Consider the following 26,291-nt stretch of genomic DNA (forward strand, 5'->3'; position numbering starts at 1 on the left):
GTTTTACACACATGCACACAGACATTATTTCATACACGACATAGTCGTGAGATGCAAGAAACATAGACATATGGCAAGAAATCTGTAGATGCGCCCATAACAACAGAAGATGATACTTTATTTAACTTTTTCTGATAAGAAGTGTACGCTGCAAACGCAAGTATTTTTGACGATCGTTTCTGTCCAGTCTGCTCGTTTTATCGCGTTTAACCACAGCTGTCGTAGTTTTTTTTGTCTGGCAGTTGCAGCAGATATGCGATGAAATTTCTAACTTAAGGCTGTATTATGTCGATTCTGGCACCCAACTTCACAACAAGATGATATTTTAAGCTCCTTATGTAGCCGAATCTGTGCTGGTTTGAATGTTTCCGTCACACGCTTGAGGTATTCGGCCAATCATAACACACTGGATAGCTGGCCAATCACAGTACACCTTGCTTTTCAGACCGATGAGCTTGTAAAAATCGACGCGTTTCAGAAAGGCGGGGCATAGAGGAGAAACAATAATGTACAGTATGTACAGCATTGCTCACACATTTTGTCAATACACAACTTCAGTCATACACAAGTGATTGCATCCTTAAACTTTGTTTTACCTGTCAAATGTCTGTAGTATCACTGCATGAGCTCTGATACATGGCACCAGCCAATTCATTGACCTGAACTGTTGTGTAATATTTACAAATCCGTGACTCTAGCAGATATTGTTTTTCTCTCATAAGGCATTGAAGTACAGAATTTGCTTTCCTCTTCAGTGCTGTTTAGAATGTCAGAGCTGTTTGGTTTCGACTCGCTTAAGCATTCAACCATTTGTGGTTCCCTATGGGTTTATAACACAGAATTTTTGTGTCTAATTTAAATGGGTCGCACAACTCATGCTGCGCTTTCCTACTGGTTTGTGCAGCTTTGTACAAATTGGCCTGGTTTCTATAGTCGAAACCAGTTTGCACCGTGCTGTTCGTTGGGCCAGTCGATAATTGGTCTGCACTGCGCAGTTCAGTTGGGTAGCGCTGTTTCATCCCGCTTTTGGAGTGCTTGCCGTTTACGCAACAGAATACTGCAGCACATAATCACAGAGTGAAGCAATTTTGTAGTTGACATAATTTAGTCACACAGCCAGGAAAAGTGGTCACTTTTAGTGTCAGTCTCTCGGAACCCTCATATCTGTCGCTTTATTTTGTATAATTTAGAACTTTTTGGTGTAATGTTTGCTTAAAGTATACTGTGCTGTCTTTCTTTCAGTTTATTGTTTGTATTAGGAATGCACGATATTGGATTTTTGCCGATATTTGATATCCTAAGCTCAGAATCGATTCAAGAGAGAATCGCGATACATTCAGAAAACCTCAGAATCAATGCAGAATAATTTCTCGATTTGCGATGCATCGATTTATTGTTCCAGCCCTAGTATATATAAATACAAACACGTGCATGTATATATTTAAGAAAATTATGTTGTTTATATATTAAATATATTTACATATAAAATATAAGAATATATATAAATGTAAATATTTTCAAAATATATACTGTATGTGTGTGTATTTATATATACATAATAAATATTCACAGTACACATACATATACAATATAATGTAAACAAAAACGTTTATTTTGGATGCGATTAATCGTGATTAATCGTTTGACAGAACTAATTTTAATATTCATTTGTCTGTATATTGGTCTGTGTTTTATTGGTTTTCTCCTCTCTTCCCACACTCTACACTCCCACTTTTCCACAGCTTTACACACCCATTTCTGGAGTGTTTTTCAGATCAAAGGTGTGAAAGACCAGTGCTGAAACAGGGGGGTTTCATGACACTTTAAATCAGCACTGGTAAGTTAACAATGTTAATTAAACAATATGTAATTAATCTCAGGAGTTACCTTTGGCACCCCTAGTACCTGTTTTTTTCCCCCTGTCAGTGAGCAGTGCGATGTACAGACATTAACAGGCTGGCCTTCTTGCTTCTCATCTGCTAGACTGCAGCAGTAGACAGCAGAGGCCCCTCGGCAAGAGCCCTGCGCTCTATGATTCACTTTCACAAGGTTAGTTATAGAGTCCCTAGAGTCTGTGTTTGTTATCTGCTTTCTGCTGCTTATACATTTTATATTCTCTCTCTCTCTCTCACACACACACTCTTATATGCTAGGCGATTTACACAGTTGAAATGCAACATTTTCACAGAGTCTTGAACTCAGTACTTCAAAAGGTCCCATTTTTTGTTAATGAGCCCATAACAACAGAACAGCCTAGCAATAATCCCTCTCGCTATGCATGACAATCTCAAACCTGCTCCCCGCCTGCACTGGATCACATTATAATGCTACTTTACTAGGACTTGGTGCCCTTGTGAATTTTACAGGGATGTTTCAAATCTCCTGACTAATGATTTGTTGACTGTGTTTTTGGGGCGTCTGAACAAGTGCAAACTATTTCTGGCGGAGTGGATCAGAAGCCGTATCCTCTCTCTGCTGATTGGCTTGTGAAGAGCGGGAGAGGGAAGATCTGTGTAATGATAATCTCAGCATCTCCTCTGCTGAATTTCTGAAGCCCATTTATTTTTATTAGGGTTTATGGGGTTGGCAGAGAATTAGGAGTCTTGATTGTGTTTTGAGTGTTTGTGTATTGAAATGCCAGCCTGTCCAGTCTTTTAGCTAATGTTCTCACCTCACAATCAGATAGATTCACAGTTTACAGATTATTAGCTGCTAATGACAGTCAGAGGTTCAGAAAATTGTGTTAAAAAAAGACGTGTTAAAAAATTCAGGCTTGTGACTCATTTAGAAGATGTGAGGGTTTGGAAACGCTAACCTTAAATTACACGTAAACAAAGAATATGCTGATATTATATCACAAAAGCTTCTTTTTTGTTATGTTTTTTGGATATTCTCTATTATTTTAATTTTTCGATTACCTTTGCCTTCATCTAATGCTCAAGTTACAGTTAATCTTTTAAGAACATGAATAATTTAATAACACTGTTGAATGTCTTTAGATCTCATGTATCTGAATATTTTATGAATATTTTATATATTGTACATTATAATGTTATGACTAAACTCACTTGTAGCATTTATTTATTTATTTTAGTTTTTAGAGTTTTGTTTTTGATTTATATAGACAAAATTCTATAGAATTTTATTATTGGCTGATTATCAATTCATCTAAATAATTATCTGTATAATTATCAATATCAGCCAGAATTTTAATATTAGTTCTTTCTGGGATTTCACTGTGATCCAGACACCTGATTCAGCTCTTTAAAATGATACAGTTGTGTTTAAATCAGAACCAAAGGCAGAATGAATCATAACTCATGTGCATTTAGAAAAAACAAAGACACTATTCTTCAAAACTTCATCAATAGTCCACTGTGTGTTGAGAACGTTCTTAAGCTGTTTGGTCTCTCATGATAATGCGTGTTTTAGAAAAAACGGATTTAAAGGGGTCATATGATGCTGCTAAAAATAACATTATTTTGTGTATTTGGTGTAATGAAATGTGTTTATGCGGTTTAAGGTTCAAAAAACACTTTAATTTCCACATACTGTACATACTGTACTCTCCTCTATGCCCCGCCTTTCTGAAACGCGTCGATTTTTACAAACCTCATTGGTCTGAAAAGCGAGGTATGCTCTGATTGGCCAGCTATCCAGTGCGTTATGATTGGCCGAATGCCTCAAGCGTATGACGGAAATGTTACGCCCCTTACCATACTGTGATGCCCTGTCCGGCCGGAGCGACGAGACAAAAACATTAAAACCCATTACAAACGAGGCATTTGTTGCATCCAGTGGGGACATAATTACTAATTATAATGACTTATACTGTTGTTTTACGCGTTGCGTTGCATTGCGTCGCGTAAACATAAAACCATGCATTTGTGATCAGAGAAATGACAAACAACAAATGCTACTCTACACTGCGTAGGCGTGGTTGACTCTTAACTCTTATAAAGAATATCTCTTTGGATTTGAGACTTTAGTCTTTGCAACTTTACAGATCTTCTTTATGCACCAAGAGCTTGTAACACTCCAAAGAGAAAGGAAATATTGAAATCGCATCATATGACCCCTTTAAAAAAACATGTTGATTAAAAACATCATTAATCATTATCTGTAGCACTGAGAGGAGGGGAAAGCAGTCAGAAAGGAGGAGTGAAAGAGACAAGACCGTGCCTTTTGAATTGAAAATGCATATCCAGAGCTCTGATGAAACCAGCCCCGCTTGTGAGCTGAGGGAATCGTCTCAACCATGCAATGCAAAACATTATTTCCACTAGAGAGCAAACACTCGGAGTACAGATTCATATAAGAATGTTATTCAGCTCACTGCGGTTCATTTGAAGTTCAGGGTAAGAACAAAACAAGAGCATGTCATAGGTTATGATCAGAAGACAGGTGAAGCAGTGAAAGGAGACATTTTTGAAAAGTTTGCTTTGAATTTTACATAACCCCCTTTTCATGCTTGAAAACACTGATGCAGAAGGGTTATGTGAGGTTGAACTTCAGAGACCCACTGTAGCAAATCTGGAAAAGTTGATTACATAATAACAATTTATTACTAGGTGATAGCTATAAAATATAGCTACAAAATACTGTCTTATGTCGGTTACACTTTACAATAAGGTTCATTAGTTAACATTAGTTAACTACTTTAGTTAACATGAACTAAGAATGAACAACACTTCTACAGCATTTATTTATCTTAGTTCATGTTCATTTCAACGTTTACTAATGCATTATTAAAATCAAAAGTTGTGCTTGTTAACATTAGTTAATGCACTGTGAATTAACATGAACTAACAATGAACCACTGTATTTTCATTAACTAACATTAACAAAGATTAATAAATACTGTAATAAATGTATTGTTCATTGTTTTTTAATGTTAGTTAACCCATGAACTAACATTAACTAATGGAACCTTATTGTAAAGTGTTACCCTTATATCTTTAAGCATTTTGATGGAATTAAATATTAAAGGCATAGTTCACTCAAAAATTACATTTTTATATTTTGAAGAATGTGGATAACCAAACAGTAGCTGGTCCCCATTGTCTTCCATAGTATTTTTTCCATACTATGTAAGTTAATGGGAACCAACAGCTGTTTGGTGAGAGTAAATTTTAATTTTTTGGTGAATTATTCCTTTAAAGGAGTTTTTTCTTTTCTTATTAATCTGATGGGCCATTTTCTTACTGGTTTTTGAATCTAAAGTTTTATACTAAAAGTTTTTGTTTTTTTCTAAATTCCCAAAATATTGTGATAGAATGTTTTCATAACCATTGGATTAATAAAAGCACTTCCAATGATGAAAGAAGGATGAAATTATACAATTATCATCAACGCTTGGGTCTCTAATGCTTGAACATTTCAGATTCTGTTGAACATCTGTGGTAACAAAAACTGAATCAGTGCACTCTGGAAGCACTTCTGTCATGGTTATATTTCAGTGCTTTTGTTTGAATTCTGATCCGTGTGAACCTGTACTTTATTCTATGCCTCTTTAGTGCCTGTAAGTAGTGTGAATTCAATCAATGGCACAACCTCTGCTCTGCATTTAAACTAGCCTCAAGTTTAAAACCCTTTCAACCCACACAACCCAAACTTAGCAGGAGCTCTTGTGATCTGATTTTAAGATTCAAGCACCATCGACCCACATAGCCCAAAAAATTAGCCAGAGCACTTCTGAATGCTTTTGAATCATTTGTAAACGGACACATATAAATCTTTGTAGTTTGTGAGTTTGCGACGCTTAAAATTGCTCCATAAAAGATTCATGATCTAAAGACTTAAGAATAGAATTACAGTGAGTGTTAATTCATTTCGTAAGCTTATTATATCATAAACAGTAGCCTGTGCCACATAAATAGGGCAAATATATAATCAGGCTATGGAAATATAGCAGCTTGTTGTTATAGCCTTGTCCATTGTGGTTACATGGACAAGGAAAGGGTTGTCTTATTAGTTTTCAAATGTGAAATCTTGTTCGGATTATGCATACAAATGACCTAAGCAAATATGACTTGCTGTGCTGCTTGTGCAGGGTGCTAGTATTGATTGTGCTCTGCTCTTCAACTGATTTTGCAGAACTCTTTGCTTTGATGTTTGCGTAGATTTGAGTTGTGTTTTTTTCCTAAAAGCCCCTTCTGCATAATCAGAGCTGCTTCTGCTATTGATTGGTGTGCTGTAAGTAGGTGTTTCTTGTAATTGTTAACCTGGTTTAGTGGTTGCTAGACTTTAATTGGTGCCTCCATCTCTCATTTGGCTTCAAAGCTTTAAGTGAGAAAACATTGTTATTCTGAGAAATGAATATTTCCTTGGGCTACACTTGCAGTCTGTGAGAGAGACAAATTTTTATTTTCTGTGAAAATAGCGTGAGGTGGCCTGCGCTTTCTTAGACATCCTCAGCGAGGTTTCTCCAAGAGCCACGGGATGTCAGACCAAGACTCTGCGTGCTTTTTTAAAAAACATTATGTCCAGATATCCTCTTTAGGTTCTTTCTCAACAAACCTCTGGGTTTTCTCTGATAAAGTTAAGTTACAGGTTTAATCTTCCTCCTACACAATTTCTCACTTTTTTTCATATCCATAACCTTGTGTTTCTCTCTCTGTTTTCTCACCCTCTCACCTCAGATTCCTTTGTTTGCTGTTTTTATTAGTGGTGTTTGCCAAAGCAAACTTGTTTGTATGTAGGGATAGTTTTTTTTTTAGGACTTTTTTCTGAACTCCTAACCCTAAGTATTACACTTCAGTGGGAACTCATCCCCCAGTGTTTGCACTACGGACATGAACAATACCTCAAATTGTGTGACTTTTGCAATATTACATTTCCAAGTGACTGAACTTGCTAATAATAATAATAATAATATATTATTTTATGTAAAAATACACACTAGGGTTGTAACGGTACACAAACATGACTGTTCGGTACTTATCTCGGTTTTGACATCACAGTTTGGTACAGCAGGGGGAAAGAGCTAAACACAAAGTTGCTTTTTTATTAAACAGTGATTATGCTCTAAATTATAGGGAGCCCTTTTACATTACTATAAGGGTACAATTATCAACCGAGCCCAAACTTAAATTTAATTACTATTTATTTTTAAATATAATATAATCAAATATAAATATAATCAAAACTCACGATAAACACTTACAAAATTGTATGCAAACATGTAAGTTGCACATAATTCAATTTTTATATTAACTTCTAAATTATAAACATTTCTAATTTTTGTTGAAATATATTCATTTACATAGTGGCTGTCATAACCTGTTTCCTAACAAATTTATTTAAACATAAATTAAATAAATAAGATATCACTAACAGCTAAAGTTAAATATAAGGAGAATATAGGTTAATATTTTGCAAAATGCTTCTCTAGACTTAATTTCTCTGGCGAACTAATGAGCTGTGGACACTGATGACTTGCCTGTGGTAAAAGAAATGCTACGTGACATTTTGTTTTGACGTCTTTCTGTGGTTGAATCACTGATTGAGCGATTACATGAGGCATGAGATGTTCATTCATGTTTATTTCACGTTAAAACTAGTAAAGATGAAGGGATGATCACGCTCTGCTCTGCCGTTTGAACTGAGGCGTTTATACACAGCGATCTGTGATCTGGAAGTTTCCAGTGAAGTTCCACTCGTGCAGTGGTTCTGTGTTTGTTCAGTGCACATGCGCACCAAACCGAAAGACCTGTATCAAACATTTTCGCTACGATTACATGTACAGTTACACACTATATATACAGAACTATATAGCAAGTCTCGGCTGCACGATTGTTTAGATCATGGCAAAAATGTAAAAATCTCAAAAAGTTACTTTATAATTTTCTCTTTCTGTCTTTATTGTAGGTTGTGTACTTCCACACTTCCTTGTGTTTGAGTTCTGTGGTGGCAGTGGTGGAGTTGGTCTCTCTGTCTACCAGAGCAGACGGGTCCCAGGATGCAGTGGGGTCAGGGTTTGGACTGCTCCAGCTCTTCACAGGTCGCGCAGACACCAGCATCTCTCAGGGGGAGGGCAGGTAATGGTCACTTCAGAGCGGTGCAGTATGGCCATTTCCATGAGTGAGAAAGATGACACTCCAGAGCAGACAGTCTTATTGACTATGCAGCAAATCCTGAAACCTGTAATGAGTGAATAAAGTAGGCTTATTATAATTGGCCCTCTATTCATCAGAAGAAAGAACTGAATGTGTGCCTCTCATAACTCCTTTAATGGGTCTGTAATTTCATGTTCTCTTTGTCATACTGAACAAAGAAAAATAACTGTATAACAGCGGAGTGTGGTGGACCTCTGAATGAATTCAGAGTACTTTTTGTATGCCGAGTACTATACTGAGCACTTTTTTTGTATCTAAATTTATGTGACCCACCTCCTTAACTTCATTCCACATTTTAGGACACAAAAGAGCCCACTTCTCAAACTTGATCTGCTGGTGTTGCTTTTGGACAATGCTGCTTTAGAAAAAGTGTTATAATATGTATATATACACGCTTAAAAGTTTGGGATCAGTAAGATTTTTAAAATGTTTTTAAAGTCCCCATGAAATCAAAATTAAAGTTTTTTGGGTGTTAGTATCAATATGTTAGTCTTAAGGTTATCTATAAGGCAGTGTGCTCCAAAACAGTGACAAAATTCGCATTTAGAAGATATAAGCATTCAAAGCTTGCAGTTCCTCACTTCCGCCAAAACGGCTCAGCTATTTTTGTGGCTGGCATACCCTGTCAAATGCGGCTTTACGGAGCTCAACGGCTGTGAACGGCTCTAGCCCAAGCTGTGATATAAACGAACGCTATTGGCTATTTTAAAAAGGGGCGGGGCTGCTTGATATGTCCCGCCCTGTCTTCCTGTTTCAGTTAAAATGACGTCAACGCATAGAATAACGCTGCGTGTTTCTAAGCATTTCAGGGGACCTTTAAAGATGCCTCCTATGCTCACCAAGGCTATTTTATTTGAATAAAAATACAGTAAAACAGTAATATTGTGAAATATTATTACAATTTCAAATAACTGGTGTCTGTATGAATATATTTTAAAACTTAATTTATTTCTTTGATGGCAAAGCTGAGTTTTAGCAGTAATTACAGTAGTCTTTGATCTCATAACATCCTTCAGAAATCATTTGCTACTGCTATTGCTATTGGTTTGCTACTCAAGAAATGTTTCTTATTATTATCAGTGTTGAAAACAGTTGTACTGCGTAATATTTTTGTGGAAACTGATGCATTTTGTTTCAGGATCCTTTGATGAATAGAATGTTCATAATACCAGCATTTGTATAAGCATTTTTTTTTACATTATACATGTCTTTACTGTGATTTTGATTCAATTGAATACGTCCTTGCTGAATAAAATCATTAATTTATTTCAAAAAAGGAAAAACCTAACCCTAATACATCTTTTTGACCCCAAACTTTTTAACAGTGTGCATATATGCTGTGTGTGTATATTTTAATCCATAATGTAACATTTACACTAAGTATTTTAACTTAATATTACTGTTTTTAACCACCATGTGGCTTTTTCAGGTTGAGTCTGTTCAATGGGACCCCCAGAGCCCTCCTGCACCCGACGCTGAAAGACCCTCTGCAGTGTGAGTGCAACCCTGAGCTTCACATTCAGTCAATAGTTCATAGTACACACTGTTTGCATTCAGTCAAAGTCAACATGAAAAAAGAATTGACTAATTTTCTTAATTCAGTGCCAGTTAATTTTGATGCACGTATTAAAATGGCAATTAGAGTAAATGATGATAGATTTGAATAAGAAGTGTTACCATTGTGACGCATTGAGGTGTTCTTGAAAGCAAGCTAAACCTTCAGTGTCCATGTCCCAGTCAAAAATACTTTCAGGAGGCATTCGGGTGTGACTGTGGTCTGTTTGACACCCTGTTGTCATTATCCAATCAAATCCCACCCTACTTTTTCACATTAAAAATCTTAAGTGACACGTAAGTATGTCACATTGCGGAAGTGAAATAGGTTGTGAAATGTTGACTTTTAAAGCTGAATTGTTTAGATGGTTTTGAAATGAAGAGATCATTCTCAGTTTTCTTCTAGGCAGTTTTTTTTAGTTCGGTACAGTTGATAGATGTTTCATTGATGTGATTACCCCAGCAGCACAGCAGGTATTTGAAGGCTTGACTGAACCGGCCTGATTTCTGGGAAAGCACATGTAGTGAAATTTGACACTAGATAACATATTCTACTCATGGTCTCAAAGGAGTCAAACCGAGCTAGAGACAACAGCAAGAGCTTAGTAATAAATAGTTGATAAATAGCACTTTATACTTTCTGACAGTAGTGATGAGAAGCATGTGTGTGTGTGTGTGTGTGTGTGTTTGCCTCATTTTTCAAATGCTTTCAATATTCAATCTGTCAGCTTGCCTTGACTTTCCCATTTAGATTCATTTCCACCTGAAAGCAAATTGAATTAGGACTATTTCTTGCAGTGCTGTTCTAAGCAAACAATCTCTATCATAACCATTTCAGATTTTATTTTCCTATCTTTCCTGACACTGAAAGGTGAAGGAGAATCTTAAATGTGCAAATTAAAGGAAATAGTTGGGACTCGCCTATAAATAATTGAAGAGATTGTTGAAACAGATTTCAGGAAGTAGCCTTAATTGATGAATATTCTTTAATGTTGGCCTTTTTTGCTGTTGTGTTTGGCAGACTTTTCATACCCTGGAAGATGCTTTATTTGGTTTTGACCTTGGAAGTGTTTTATGTTTGTGAATCACATTCAGATTGCTTTCTTCTATTTATGTTCTTATCTTTTTATGTCTTAATGGATATTTTCCAGTTTTTGCCATTTACTTAAATTGATGTTTATACCATATATTTTATATACATTCATTTTCTGTGTCTGTAGTTTTAAGAAGCATACGTTTTCTTTTTCATTCCTTTACTGTGGATTGAAAGTGGTCAAAGAGGTTGTCTTCAAAAGTCTCCTTTTTGGAAGCAATTAACTTGCACTGTACAGTCACATGCATCCATAGATGTTCTTCCAAAATTATATAATCGCAAAATGAGTTTTAGGGGTTAATTGAATGTCAATGAAAGGCTGAAAAAGTATTTTTCTCAGATGACAGCAGCAGATGGTACGGAACAAAAAAAATTATGCATTGTTGGAAACAAATCCCTTGTGAAAAAGAAGTACACATTTAGCATACTTACTTTTTACAGAAATAATATACTTTAAAAGAATGTACTTGTGTGTAAAATTAATGTTTTCAGACATTTAATTGCATGTTAATTTGTAATCTGCTGAACATTATTGGGTTTTTACACCCACTTAGGCACATCTTCATATGTAATTGCATAATTACTTTTATTGTCTTTGAAATACTGTTAAAATTTACTGCCGAATGACCAGCATAAATATAATTTAAAGGGGTCATAGGATGCTACATGCACTTTTACAAGTAGTTTGAACTGAAATGTGTGTTGGCAGTGTGTGTACACAGCCACCCTATAATAATAAAAATCCACCCAGCGGTTTTTTTTTTAATCTCGTTAAATGTTTTCCCCTTTCTCAAATCGAGCCGATCTCAGATGCCTGTCTGTGTGACGTCACACAGACAGGCCCCTCCCACGATAGTTTGATCGACAGTAGCGTTTCAGCACAGACTGGACTGGTGTCTTCTTACCTCAGACCCGCCCTGAGTGAGCTGTCATCAGTCCGCCATTGTTTCACCGCTGGAGCAGATGTAGACAAGAATGACTCCTAAGCGATCGAGGTGTTCTGTTGTTGGATGTAATAATGAACATAGCAGTCGATGTTTACTTCTGACATCTGAGCCGCTGAACTCGCAGTGGATTACGTTTGTTTTTGAAGGGAATGCTCCCCCGATCTACCTAAATGCATCTATGTTCGCGCGAATCATTCATGATCCAGCCTCATCTACAGAAGAAGTGAGTATAATGTTTTGTAATGAATCTTTGCAAATCGCCTTTCCTAATAATGTGCTAATTAGCAAGTTTCACGATGAATGCGGCTAAAGTAAACAGTCCCTCAGAGAGTGGCTCGGAAGAGAGGGGGGGGGTCAGCAGAGCTCATTAACATTTAAAGGAAAATGCTACAAAAATGGCTTGATCTGAAAAGAGCTGTTTTGACGGGGTAAATAAAAGTGTTTTTTACACTACCATTGAGAAATTTTAACAAACTATGTTACAGACTTTTCATTAAGACCCTAAAGAATCATATCAACTTGTGGAAAATGGGCATCCTATGACCCCTTTAATGCAATTTTCATTAATGCTTGTATGTCATGCATTTAATTATATATGTAATTACATTATATTTTATAGTATATTATATATTATATTTGTAATGATGAAGTTGCAATTTAGTACATTTAAAATATATTGACTTTAAAAGTAATTTTTAATAAAACACTGCAGTTAAAATTATAATCAAGTACTTGTGGTTTAGTATGTTTGTGAACACATCACAATTTGTTTAGCTACTTTAAAGCACCACATAAGATTATTAAACAATGATTTAAAATGTACTTTAAAGAAAAACTTTTAATTTGACATTACTACAAAGTGCACTTTTCAAATATACTAATAATAATTTGAAGTACACTACAAGTGTGCAATTAAGCACACTTCTTTTTCACAAGGGATAATTTAATAAGATAGAAGACAGAGAAAGACAAAACTAATGAAGTAATTTTGTTTATAGCGAGAGTGATGTAGTTTTGTGGTTGTCCCATCATACTGCTTGCTTTGTAGATGTGTTCATCTTGAGACTGAGAGCACCATATGAGAGTGACTCATGGATGTAGTGTATCTGCAGGGTGTCCAGCTGTTGGAGTGGAGAGGGAGCAACGCTGATCTAAAATTCTCTCTGAATCCAGCCTTTCCTTCTAGCCGTGTGTCTCTGTGCTACCTGCCATTCTGTCTCAATTATGTCTCTCCATGCTGGAGGGAGGAGATGTCCTGCTGTCTCTCTGAGAGTCTGAGCCTCCTAGGGCCTCTCAGATCACACATAAACTTGCTGTCAAACACACACAAACATAGGTGCAAACATTCTCTCACATGACTTATATAGCAGCACACTCAGCCACTGGATGGTTTTTTTTTGGGTTAGTTTTGACTGTTTTTATTGTCCGCATTTGTAAGTCGCTTTGGATAAAAGCGTCTGCTAAATGACTAAATGTAAATGATGGTGCAGATGTTGGGAAAGTGAGAGGATGAGACCTAAAGCAGTGCTTCTCCACTGCTTTTTTGTTAAACATTAACAAAAACAACCTGTAGTTTGCATCATTTTATTTTATTTATTTATTTATTTTCGGATGAGGGTACTCCCTAATTTCTACCATTTGACAGATTTTGCGCCAAAATACCCAAATAAAATAGCTAGATTTTATTTGGATGCATAGCCTGTGATGTCCTAAGCAAAAGGCATGGTAAGTGTTTTTAAAAATTAGAGAGCAGTATATATTTTTGCTATATTTAAAGGGGTCATATGATGTTGCTAAAAATAACATTATTTTGTGTATTTGGTGTAATGAAATGTGTTTATGAGGTTTAAGGTTCAAAAAACATTATTTTCCACACACTGTACATTATTGTTTCTCCTCTATGCCCCGCCTTTCTGAAACGCGTCGATTTTTACAAAGCTAATCGTTCTGAAAAGCGAGGTTGAATATTTGGGTTGAAGTGTTCTGGAACAGTGTTGTAAATACAACTTAACCACTGATTTCTAGTCGTGTCCTCTTTTGGAAAGCCAAACAAAGTAGTTTCACTTTCACAACGAAACAGTGTGAGCGGAGGCCGGCGGGCTAGAGTGAGGAACGGTGGGCGGGCTTGCAGCAACCACATGTGACGACCCCAGGCTGGACTCCGCAATCGCATCATGTGACTCCTTTAATGTTCTGTTATTTGCATGGTTGGTTACATTTTTTTTGCATTTAGTATTTTTTTTTTTCCCCTCACTTTTGGAAGCAGAACATTTTTGGGTCATAGCCCACAGGTTGAGAACTACTGGCAGAGAGGACGTGTAAGCAGCACTGGCAGAGCCTAATAATGCTGGCACGTTGAAATCTGCGCTTTATTTGATGTGTTTGTCTGGGCGCATGTCTTTGTGTGTGTGTGTGTGTGTGTGTGTGCGTAGAAGAGAGAGCTGGAGAGATGTGAGAATGAGTGAGCAGTTTTTCATCTCCGAAGATTAGAATTCCTATTTTGACACACTTCAGTTTTTGTAGATGGCTGATTTTGACAAGCACAGTAGCTTAGTCATTCCTTCAGAATGGAGACAAATAGATGCAAAACCATGTCGATGTTGTTACATCTGCTGTTCCTTCACCCGTGAAAGAAACGCATAATAACCCCGAAAGGCCAAAGAAAGATCAGTCATGTTGAATTAGTTGCTAAATCATAGGTTTAATCATGAAGTATTCAGTGGGAATCAGCAACAAAGCTGGTGGACAGAGAGCTGTATAGGTTCTGGTGCACTGATTTCTATTTTTTATTTTAATTTGAATAATTTTATTGCTGTTTTTGGAGCCATGGCCTAGTGGTTTGTACATGTGCTTCACGCATGCTGAACCTTGGTGTTTGTATAAGAGAAGTTTGAATCTAGACTGCAATGTGTCCTGGTCACATTTAAAAAATAAAATAAAATAAATAAATAAAAATAAATAACAAACAAAACAAAAAAGGTAAAATACAATAAAAATATAATAAAATAAAAAATTTAAATATATTTTTATACATTTATTTTTGTAAATGTATTCTTTTTTGTCTGCTTTCTATGTTAAATAAATAAATAAATAACACTACCATTCAGAGGTTTGGGGTTAGTAAGATTTTTTTTATGCTTTTATTCAGCAAGGATGGATTAAATTGAATCAAAAGTGACAGAAATCTTTTATAACATTATACATTTTTACTGTTTTTAAAAAAAAAATGCTGTTCTTTTGAACTTTCTATTCATCAATTAATCCTGAAAAGAAATGCATCACAGTTTTGAAAAAACTATTAAGCAACTGTTTTCAGTATTTATAATATGAAGAAATATATCTTGAGCACCCAGTCAGCATATTAGATTTCTGAAGGAAATAGTTAGGACTCCAGCTTTTCCATCACAGAAATAAATTACATTTTAAAGTATTTTGAAGTCAATTCTAGAAATATTTCACAACAATACTATTTTTTTTTTCTTGTTTGCGCATAAGAGACTTCAACAACATTAAACAACACTTCCCGACCCCAAAATTTTGACTGGTAGTGTAATCGCAGTAATACTACACTATAGCAGGTGTCTTATTTATACAGATACAGTGAAATAGGAAAATACATACTTAAAAAAGATCAGCAGGTTATATTTGAAATGCATAGTGTTGCATAATAACGCTGCAAAGAATTAACTTTGCTACACAGACTAGAAATATGCAGGCCCACACAAAATTTGTGCATAGATTTCCTCAGGATTGGTACTTCCATCACAAACCGTTCCATTCTGCAGATTGCCCCCCAAATTCGGCACAGAGAATAGAAAAAATTATTTTTGTGCCCAGTAATACGTAATCATTAGAGCAGCATGTTTATTGGCTACTAAGTGGATGTTTTTTAATCTAATTTGTTGTACTCTAATTGTACAGATTGGTCCATTAGATAAGTAATCTCAGCAATTTTGTCACCCTACTTGTGATTGAACCTGTGGCCTTTTTTTTAAAGCCCTGATCCTTAACCATTAGGCAAGCACCACTCAGAGCTGTTATAAAGAGTGAACAGAATGACACACTGCAGCTCAGTGATTTGCACAGTGGTACAGAGTAAGCAAAGTGCAATTCTGACCAATTAGAATGAGTTTGTCTAATAAAGTGACTGCGCACGCTCTCGGGCTATGGCAGTGTTCCAGAATGTGTTTCTCTTTTCCCCGCTCTCTTTCTTTTTGGAGTTTGTATGGTAATTGTTGGCACATTTATAATGTTTAAATCCATCCCAAAATCCAAAAAAGTTTGCAGATTGCATCTGGACCTGTCATTTGGTATGTGAATGAAAATATGTGTGGTGTCACCTGCCACCGTATGCAGGTGTCACCGACTTCCATTTCCTCAACTCAGGCAGGTGTGCGCACACGCATTTGTTTCATTCAGAACCGGCCGTGTTTTTTCCAATTGAGCGGCAGTGATGCACGATTCTGTGTAATACGGCTTCGAAGTAATGGAGCGGAATGCGTGTGCGCGTGTATCTGTGTCTGGGATAAATGGCCTAATGAAAAATGGAAAGCTCTGCTGAAATGTAATGACGCAGACTGGCATGAACGGCCCGTCTTCCAGCGGGTTCACACCAGCCCTCTCTTTCTTTCCACAGAGATGCACACAACAACGAAACAGAACACGCATGGAACCATGTCCAGTTGCACTGTGGGTTATTTTCTCTGGACTTCTTGGACACACCTTGCATCTAAAAGCCTTATATAAGTCAATATCTTATATCATTTCAATATCTGAGTCTTACCTTGACTCACTGGTTTTGGTTTGCTTGAGAACGTAAGGCATAAAGTGCCTGTTTTAAAAGTAAATAAGGTTTAGAAGCTCAAATGGGGTCCAGGTGGGTGTTTTTCCTCTGCTGTGAAAGTGTCTGACAGTGAAAGTATTCTCGAAATCATGTAGAGTGGGCAAAAGTGTGGTAAAATTAAATTAAAGTGGAGATTGCTAGCATACAATATAGTTGTTGACTCTAGCATGAAATGAAACTCTCCGCTTGTGCTCTCATATGTTGTCCCAGTTTGAGAAAAATATCTCTCTCGTTTTTAGTCATCTTTTATGATGGTGAGTTTCATTGGGTGCAGCCAACAGCAGACATTTGACAGGGATGTTTTTCCTCAGTATTTAACAATGATGTGTAAACCTTGGGTTCATATAAATCTAGATTTTACCGTGCTGTGGGGTTTGACAGTATCCTGCTTTTGATCTGTTTATAGTTATTAGTGGTGCTTGCTAAGACAAGCATCACTATTATTATTGCTCATACTTTATGTTTTTTCTAAACCCATAACCCAGTATTAAACTTCAGTGTGTAATTTGTCCCGCACCATTTGAGCTACAGATATAAACGATACCTTAAATTGTGTGGCTTGTTGCGGAGAGGCATGCCGTTACCTTTCAGACTTATCAGCTAAAAAGGCAGATGATAAATTGGGCATTAAATCCCATAAACTAACACTGAAGGAGGGAACAGAGGCTTATATGTACCAATATGTCATAGATCCAGTCAGTAAGGAGGCTTCGCCTCTTGCTGAAATCAAAATCCAGACAATCGATTAATATCGAGATATCGATATTTTTTACCCAGTCCTAGTGAACATAGTCAAAAAAAGTCTAATTTAAATTAATGCTGTTCTAAACTTTGTAATCATCAAAGAATATAGAAAAAAAGAAATATAGAACTGTTTCCACAAAAAGCAGCACAACTGTTTTCTACATTGATAATAATAAGAAATGCTTCTTGAACACCAAATCAGCTTATTAGTATAATTTTTGAAGGACAGTGTGACACTGAAGCCTGGAGTAATGATGCTGAAAATTTAGCTTTACCATCACAGGAATAAATTACATTTTAATGTATATTAAAATAGAAGACTGTTATGTATTATTTCAAATTGTAATATTTCAAAATATTACTGTTTTTACTATATCTTGGGTCAAATAAATACAGCCTTTGGAAGCAAAAAACAAAACAAAAACTATTATTATGTTATTGCATATGTTTTGTTTTTAATGGCCAAATCCATCTGATATTTATTCCCATTTTCCTCTTTGGAATGAATGAGTGGGATTTGTTTCTTTTGTGTGAAACCACACCCTTAGTGTATGATGCATTGCTGACCGTATCTAGCAACCACCCAAAACACACTAGAAACCATATAGCAACACTCTGTAAACATCTAGAATTGTGTCATCTTCCTGTGACGCTCAATGGTAATCATGACTTCTTTCTCTCTCTGTAGTGAATGCTGTATTATCAGTGATGGAGGGCTCTCAGCTGCTCTACTCCATACAGCCACACCCAGCTCTCACTCCCATCATGCACCTGCTCCCGCCCAACATTCTGGTGTCTGGACATGACAGCATCCCCGGTGTGGTGTCGTCCACGGACACAGGCACAGGTAGGATTACCCACAATGCTCCCTCTCAGTTTATCATTTGAATGTGAGAGGAAAGGCTTTAATGTGCTAGATTCTCACTACAGTTATAAAACAATCAAATGACATTTGATGACTGCTCATCTGTAACGAGAGAATGTGTGTTGCCATGGAGACAGCAGAAGGAACTCTAGAAGCCTCGCTAAAGAGCTTCCCGTTTCTTAGGACATTTCCTCGATTAGCTTCAGAATCACTTCATACCAAAGCAGGTCCTAAATGAGACCTTGAAGCAAAAACACTTGAGCCTTTTCACAACTTTTCCGACTCACAGCACTGTGCTCATGACTCGTCTCTGTTTGGATTTCTGTTCTGAGCTGCTTTCAGGGGTGGGTAAAGACAGACTTTCTGAACGATAGTAATGAAGCGTGGTGGGTTTCACAGTGGCGAGGGGATTGGAAGTTGAGCACAATGTCGGGCTAATCCTCCAGCACTCCAAATATCTCACAGGGAGCGTGACCCACGACCGCAGTCTAGATCCAGAGAGGGATGCAGGAAATTAGAGAATTATTCCACAGTGATATTTCTAACTCTCTCGCTCCCTCTTACTCTCTCTCTCTCATTATAAACCGATGAGCAGATGTAGGAATGGGGTTCCTCTGGAGCAGGTTTCTCTTTGAACTGCATCTGAAATGTTTAAGTGCTATATTTTGCATCCTCCTGGGCCCCACACAGACTGAAAGTAGAAAAAGAGAGATGTTCCCCCCGACTGTTAATATGGTTAATAAGACATGATTCAAAGCACTTCATTCCAAGATCCAAAAGCAATATATTCTCTCTGATTATAAACTTTTCTTGAGTGGGTGTCATAAAAGCCAGATTCCACCAGCCACCTCTTGTTTTTACTGCTTTAATTGTATCTAAGTGAAAAATTACCTTAAAATGTCCCAGTAGTCTTAGCACATGATTGATCATAACACAGTTCTGTGACACACTCTGTTTTTAAACAGACTGTTTTTAATGCTGTTCAAAACGTAGGAAAACATAGTAAAAGATTTAAGGATTAGTTCACTTCCAGAATAAAAATTTCATGGTTTTTGAGGAAAACTGGACTTTAATAGGACCCAATGGGTTGAAGGTCCAAATTGCAGTTTCATTGCAGCTTCAAAGGGCTCTACGCAATCCCAGCCAAGGAGAAAGGGTCTTGTTTACCGAAACGATCTGTCATTTTCTAAAAAAAAAAAAACCATACTTTATAATTACAACGGTACTTCCACCTACGTCACTTGTGACCTTTCCAACATGACTACATAATGCGTGAAGACGAGCATTTGTGGTTAAAAAGTATATCAATTTTAATTTTTTTTTTAGAAAATGAAAGATGGTTTTGCTAGATAAGACCCTTATTCCTCAGCTGGGATCGTGTAGAGCCCTTTGAAGCTGCATTGAAACCGTATTTGGACCTTGAAATGTTTTCCTCAAAAACATAAAAATTCTTTTCGACTGAAGAAATAAAGATATGAAGATCTTGGATGACATGGGGGTGAGTAAATTATCAGGAAATTTTTAATCTGGAAGTGAACTAATCCTTCAATGCTTGAAAGAAGGGTTTCCCTGAGGAACAGTGTAAAATGTATTATTTAGTATTTCATTAATTTATTTCAAATATGATTTACATATTTAAATTGATTTCAGTTTCTGAATTAATCATTACCTGTTAACAGCCATAATAAAAATATCTAATATATAATTGGGTAGTAACAAAGTGTGAAAGTATTATATATATAATATATATATATTTGTGTGTGAAATTTTGTACTTCATTAATAACACCAAATAACACGCCTTTTCAATTATTTGTTCAATTATTATACAAGACACGTTATTATTAATTGTAAGACTACATGGTATATTTGTACTTTTGGCAAAAATATAACAAAAATTATGCACGTTATCACTTAACATTATTTGTAAGACTACATGGTATATTTGTACTTCTGGCAAAAAAGCTCAGTGAGGGTGCTCAACCACAAAAAAGAAAAAAGAAAAAAGAAAAAGAGAAAGTTGTTGCACCATAGCTCTAAAAGTGGAAAAATATTTATAACGTTCTCACCAAAAAAAACACGCATCAGGTCTGATGAAGAGCCACATTATATTATAATACGTTATATTTGCACTTTTCAAAATTAATTTGTCTTACCTCAGGACTAATTAATTGGGCTGCAAAAGGCTAAGAAGCAAATAAAAACAGTGGAAACTTGAAAAATATCATGGATGTACATATTATTTATCATCTACACAATTAAAGATGTATAATTTGAAATGTGCTAAGAAAGTAAGAATATTGAGCATACAAAAGTGTGAAGTTGTGAAAAACATTGTATTTATGGAAAGGTTGGAATTAGGTGGTATTTGAAGTAAATTAAAAATTTAGGTGTGGAGTTAAACAGTTGGAAACTCCTGCATTAGAGAAATACAGTATTCTAAACTTTAAAGATACACAACACAAATGGATACAAAACTTTAGCAAAACTAAGGCTGTATTCACACCAGAAAAGTCCGCTAGATCACTTGCTTTGGTCCGGACCAAATACAATGTAGATTTTTTTTGTTTGGTGTGGTTCGCTTTCACACTGCCCTCTTTGCAAGTGAACCAGAAACTGTAAACAAAACCACACGTGTGCTTAAGGTAATCATTTCATTGGTTTATCCATTCAACCGTACTAGAGTTCGTTTGGAAGCAGACCGAGACCACCTCTTCAGCTGGGTCTCGGTACGGTTGTTTGGTCCGCACCCGAGTGCGATTGCTGTATTCACACCTGCCCAAAAGATCCGCACCAAAGGGGGAAACGAACTTGAGTTCGATTCATTCGAACCAAACAAGACAGGTGTGAATACACCCTAAGATGTTTAAAGAGGCACATTGAATTTCCTCCATTCTCTTCTGTTGAGCCGTCACCTATCGGAGCTTCTGTAACGCATCTCTCTTGGGCTGCAGTGGTGGAGTGTTTTGTATGCTGTAATGTCCTGACGATGCTGCACTTGTTTGGCTGTCAGGCCTCAATGCTGCTGTACAGATAAGCCTGGTTTGATGTGTATGTGTGCTTGAATGTAGAGTGATTGTGCAGTGTGTTTGAGGCAACAGACTGTGTGTACGGTAAATGTCTGAGTGCGTTGGAGCTCTCTGGGCCTGGCTTTGATTGTAGCAGACTGTGTGAGTGTGTTAAAGCTAAACTGTGATAGACTGTGTTTGTGTATGGCTGAGTGATACGTGAAAGTGAAACTCTCCTGGTTGTGACTCATTCAAACCAGCAGGCCTGCTGTCTGCTGCCACAGCAACTTGTGTATTATTACAAACACACACACACATCATAAGTTTTTGTGATATACAGACCCAAATGTAGATGGATGTTCATTGAAAAACTCTACTTTGTGAAAAATCAATTGCTTCAAGTAGCAATGGCGTTCTTTTGAGTTGACGAACAAACAAAACTCTTCTGAATGATTTGTTCATGAATTAGGTTGTTCAACTCACTGACTCAGTGAGTTGTTTGCATTGGTCTTTTTTGGCATTGAATTGATCAAAAGTAAAGACATATATAGGACCAGTTTTACTAAGCAAGGCAAATTACCAAATTCCAAAACAGCGCCGATGGGTGTGGAAATTTCTGCAGGTGATTTACTAACAACCGCGCAAATTAAAGAACACAGACGCAACATCTCATTTACATATTGACCAACGCAATATACCAAGCGCAGCGCAAATTAGCATAGTCACGAATAAAGAAATAAAGAAGCCACAGTACGTTGAAAAGAACCGGAGGCCAAAAATGAAGGTTTGCTAGAAGTTTTGATAGACCTGGTATTGCGTGACTCCTAGTTGAGGGTTCCAAGTCGTCTTTTATTTCCTGAAGCAAATTAAAAATAACATGGCTTGGCAAATGATATGTTCGGATAATGTGTTCTTTTGGCATTCAAAATAAATCAATACGTGTGGAAAAAATCCTCTCCCTTCTATACTACACGCTCTCTGTTCTCTGCGGTGTCTCCTCCTAGCAACAATAATTTCAGCCCTTTCAAGCGCACAAAGGCACAATAGTTTAATACATGCTTTTTGGGCATTAAATAATGATGCAAATGCCAGTAATTTGACGAGCACAAACGTTAGTAAAACGCGTCGCGTGATTCATTAGAATACTCTCCTCCCATAACTTTTGCGTCTGAAAGGGAAACTCCTGCGTCAGGCGCAAAAATAACTCTGTCCACACCTTTTCTGCACTAATTCGTCACTGCGCGTCTTTAGTAAAACCTGACAGTACAATTTTAACGCCAAAAGACGGTTTGCGCTGACGCAAGCTGTTAGTAAAACTGGCCCATGATATTCATCAAAGAATCCTGAAAAAACTGCATCATGGTTTCCTCAAAAATATTAAGCTACTGTTATTAACATTGATAATGTTATCAGAAATCAGCATATTAGTATGATTCGTGAAGGATCATGTGACACTAAAGACTGCAGTAGTGGTTGCTGAAAATTCAGCTTTTCCATCACAGGAATACATTACAATTTAAAATATATTCTAATAGAAAACTGTTATTTTAAATTTGAATAATATTTCACAATATTACTGTTTTACTTTATTTTGATCAAATAAATGTAGCCTTGGTGAGCATAAGAGACTTTTGAAAAACATCAAAAATCTTACCAACCCCAAACATTTGAACGGTTGTGTACATTATCAAATATTTCAAAATAATTCTTCTTGCATTCCATGTTGAAATCATCATGTATCATGTAAACATTCAGGTCCAGTACCTCTGAGAAGAATCTGATTTATAGACAGCTTTCACTTAGGGAATGCACAACAATTATAGAAACCGGTTAGCCTAGGGGTTAATGCTGTATAACAGATGTTTATCTTTAAATAAATTATGGAGGATGATTCACTTAACCTGTCTGTATGTGAAGATTTTATTTCATTTTATTTTTATTTTCTGCATATTTCTCTGAGACGTCTAAATAAAACATCAAGGATGAGTTTTTCAAAGAGAAGCAGGTTAGCATCGCTGTGAGTTGAGCGTGTTTGGATGTGCCGAGGTGAACCAGGCAAATCTTGACAATCACAAACATGTGATGTGACCATTTTCAGATCACTCAAAAGATTTTTGAACTGATTATGGAGTGTCTTAGACTCCTGTGGGTAAGTGAGCTCAAATTTTGTCCTTACCAAAAAGAAAAGAAAAAGTGCGTGCAATGGCTTGGATATGCAGAAGACTTTCTCAATAGACAATGTTTGAAATGCTTCACAGCGAGACCCCTACTGAGAGCGGAAATGGGGCCAGCCAAAGATCTCAGCTGGAGGAAATGTGCTTGTGATGATGCAGCCAGACACATACTCCAAATGATAAATTATAATTGGTCCTTATTCTTTTTTTAAATCAGAAGAGGAATTTGGGCCACATGGAGCTCCATAACATTGGCCTCAACTGCATGGATTTTTCCCAGCTTCTGGAACACATTGAGCTCTCTTGTGCATCACTCACTAGTTTGTTATCCCGTGCACTTGTTTGTGTTTTTTGTGTGTATTTGAATGCATTGCCATGAGTAAGAGGATCTTGGCATTCTGAAGCATGCTGATAAATTAATTTTTACTGTCTAATTAAATCCTTTGTTGCTGTAATGCTGTAAAAAATGAATAGCCATTAAATATAAAGGACAATAATAAAATGGCTGGATGGAATTGGCTGTGCATGCAGGAAATGAGTACAATGTTAACATTATATTCACTCCATCTCTGTTGCAGCAGATGCGCTGCGGAAGCCTCGTCTGTTGAAGAGCTTCTCGTGTGTGTTGGAGGGCCTACGTGTGGCACTCTTCCCCTCCGTGGAGGTCTTCGAATCTAACCTGCTCCAGCTGCTCAACAGAGACTGCCAGAATACAGTAAGCTACTAAATGACTCCAATCAAACGCTTAGGCCATTCAATAATGTAAATTCAGTAAGTAATTTTTTTTCAGAAGTTATGATATGACTCCTCCTTAAAAGGTTGTATACAGTTTTTAAATTATGCTAAAACTTTAGTTAAAATTGGAAACAGAAAATATAAAAATAAAAACTTAGGCTTGAAAATGAAAAAAAAAATTTTTAATCGGTGCACTCCGAGCAGAATCGGTATTTTAATGTTTCTGTTCCTGCGTTCCTCTGTATTATTACCGTTCCGAAACCGGTTTATAACTTTGTTTTTAAAAAGCTATTTTCTTTGCCTGTAATAATAATAATAATAATAATAATAATAATAAAATACAGTGTTTTCTTTACTCAAAAAGAAAAAGAAAAAAAAAAACAGGAAGAGATCTGGTAGCGTTAACCTATAACCCTCTGTGCTTAGTCACAGTCAATACAGCACCATCTTTTCTTGATTTTGGCCAAATGTAGGCTACTAAACAAAAGAAAAAAATCTATCAACACTTTAAAGACATTAAAGTATTTTTAAGATATTTAACATAAGTTGCATAGGCTATAGGCTCACGTCGCATTTTATTAGCCCTATTACATTCAGAAATAATGTAGGATAAAATGCCGGTAGACTAAAGCAAAATGTTTACAAACATTATAAACACAGTTATTAGTTTCTCTCCAAAACAAATCCTCTAAAGTTAAGGCTATGCATTTGGGCTATAAAAACGTCAATCCAAAAACAAATTAATTTAAGGTGAAACTGATGCCTACCTCTCTCATTCGGCACGAATCCAAATGTTTCTATATTCGCGACATATCTGGATGCTAAAATATTATTTATTATAGGCTAGGCTTTGTACTTTCATCGACGTAAAACATCATCCTTCACATCGGATATATCAGCACAGTGAGGCACTGGTCACGCTGAACGCAACAAATTTTGTACAACGGAGCAGTGTAACTTTTTATTAGTTTTTTTTAACTGTATTTTATTTTGATAATGAACAGGCTGCAATGTTGCAAAAATATGTTGTGTGTGTGCGTGAGGCGCCGGCGCGATGGTCATACCAATGCTGGCTGGTTATACAGATAGAAGCAAGACATTATTCAAAACGGTCAAGCTTTTGCAAAATAAATAAAACTGTAAAGCTTTTGCAAAATAAAGAAAACTACTTTCTGCCTTCTCTTTTTCCTTTCCGAGAACTTTGGAACGCGTCACAATGAACCGTAACTCACACATTTTTTTCTTTCGTTTTGTTAATCTGTCAATGATTTGTGAATTTTTGTGTATATGCCTATATTCCTTTTTATGTAAGCCTATAGTTTTATTCCGTGATTGGTTGACAGCAAATTAAAAATATTAAATGGAACGATAAAATAACATTATTAACCGGTTAATGGCCATTTCAAATTTTCGATTCTGTTCGGAACTATAAAATTTGATTTCGTTTCTGGTTCTGTTCCTGTCAAAATTTCGTTTGTTTCCGGTTTTCGTTTTCGTTCCTTGAACTGTTTCAGAGCCCTGTTCAAAATATTAATAAAAACTTCTAAATGACACTAAAATAACAGTGGTCAGAAATATTGTTAATTCTGTATTTTGATACTACTCTGATGGTTTAAAAAAAATAAAAAAATTTTTTTTTTTAGCATTTTGTTTGTTTCCCCAGGTGAGTGAACAGTGTTGAATTTTTAATGACACCTTTCTGTGTCAGAATCCATCATAACACAAAAGCAAACCTTCTGCTGTTGTAACTAATCTATTTGCACACATTTTCTTCCTGCTAAATAATTTATTCCAGAATTTCCATTAATTTGGTGGTTAATGAGGTTAAGTGAGTTGTATTCGTATGATTGAAACACATTACTCTGTATACACTATAGTCTCTTTTGCATGCTGAAATAAACAACCTGAATAAATTGACTTTTTGGTAGATTATTGCCTTCATTGCTTTAGCAAATGCACAGGTGGTCTGAATGCAGTCTGGATAAAGTAGTCAGCAGTGAAAATCATTGTTGATTTCATTGGCACAGTGTGATAGGTTTTGCATTAGAATGTAGACTGTTCTGCAGACTAACTCATTGTGTGTTCCAGATTTCTCATATTAGAGTTGCATTGTTCAGCAGTGAAAATCATTGTTGATTTCATTGGCACAGGCTGTAGAGACCTCCAAAACTTCAGATGGTAGAGATGTTTGGATTTGGTGGGTATGGTTTGG

The 26,291-nt window shown here is 36.3% G+C and overlaps 1 pseudogene; it reads left to right on the forward strand.

The window, feature by feature from the left end:
* Positions 1–26,291, forward strand: part of LOC107731133 (nephrocystin-4-like) — a 161,425-nt pseudogene that overhangs the window by 22,365 nt on the left and 112,769 nt on the right.

The sequence above is a fragment of the Sinocyclocheilus rhinocerous genome, unplaced genomic scaffold, assembly GCF_001515625.1.
Source record: "Sinocyclocheilus rhinocerous isolate Xijiao unplaced genomic scaffold, SAMN03320098_v1.1 scaffold1600, whole genome shotgun sequence".
Lineage (NCBI taxonomy): Eukaryota > Metazoa > Chordata > Actinopteri > Cypriniformes > Cyprinidae > Sinocyclocheilus > Sinocyclocheilus rhinocerous.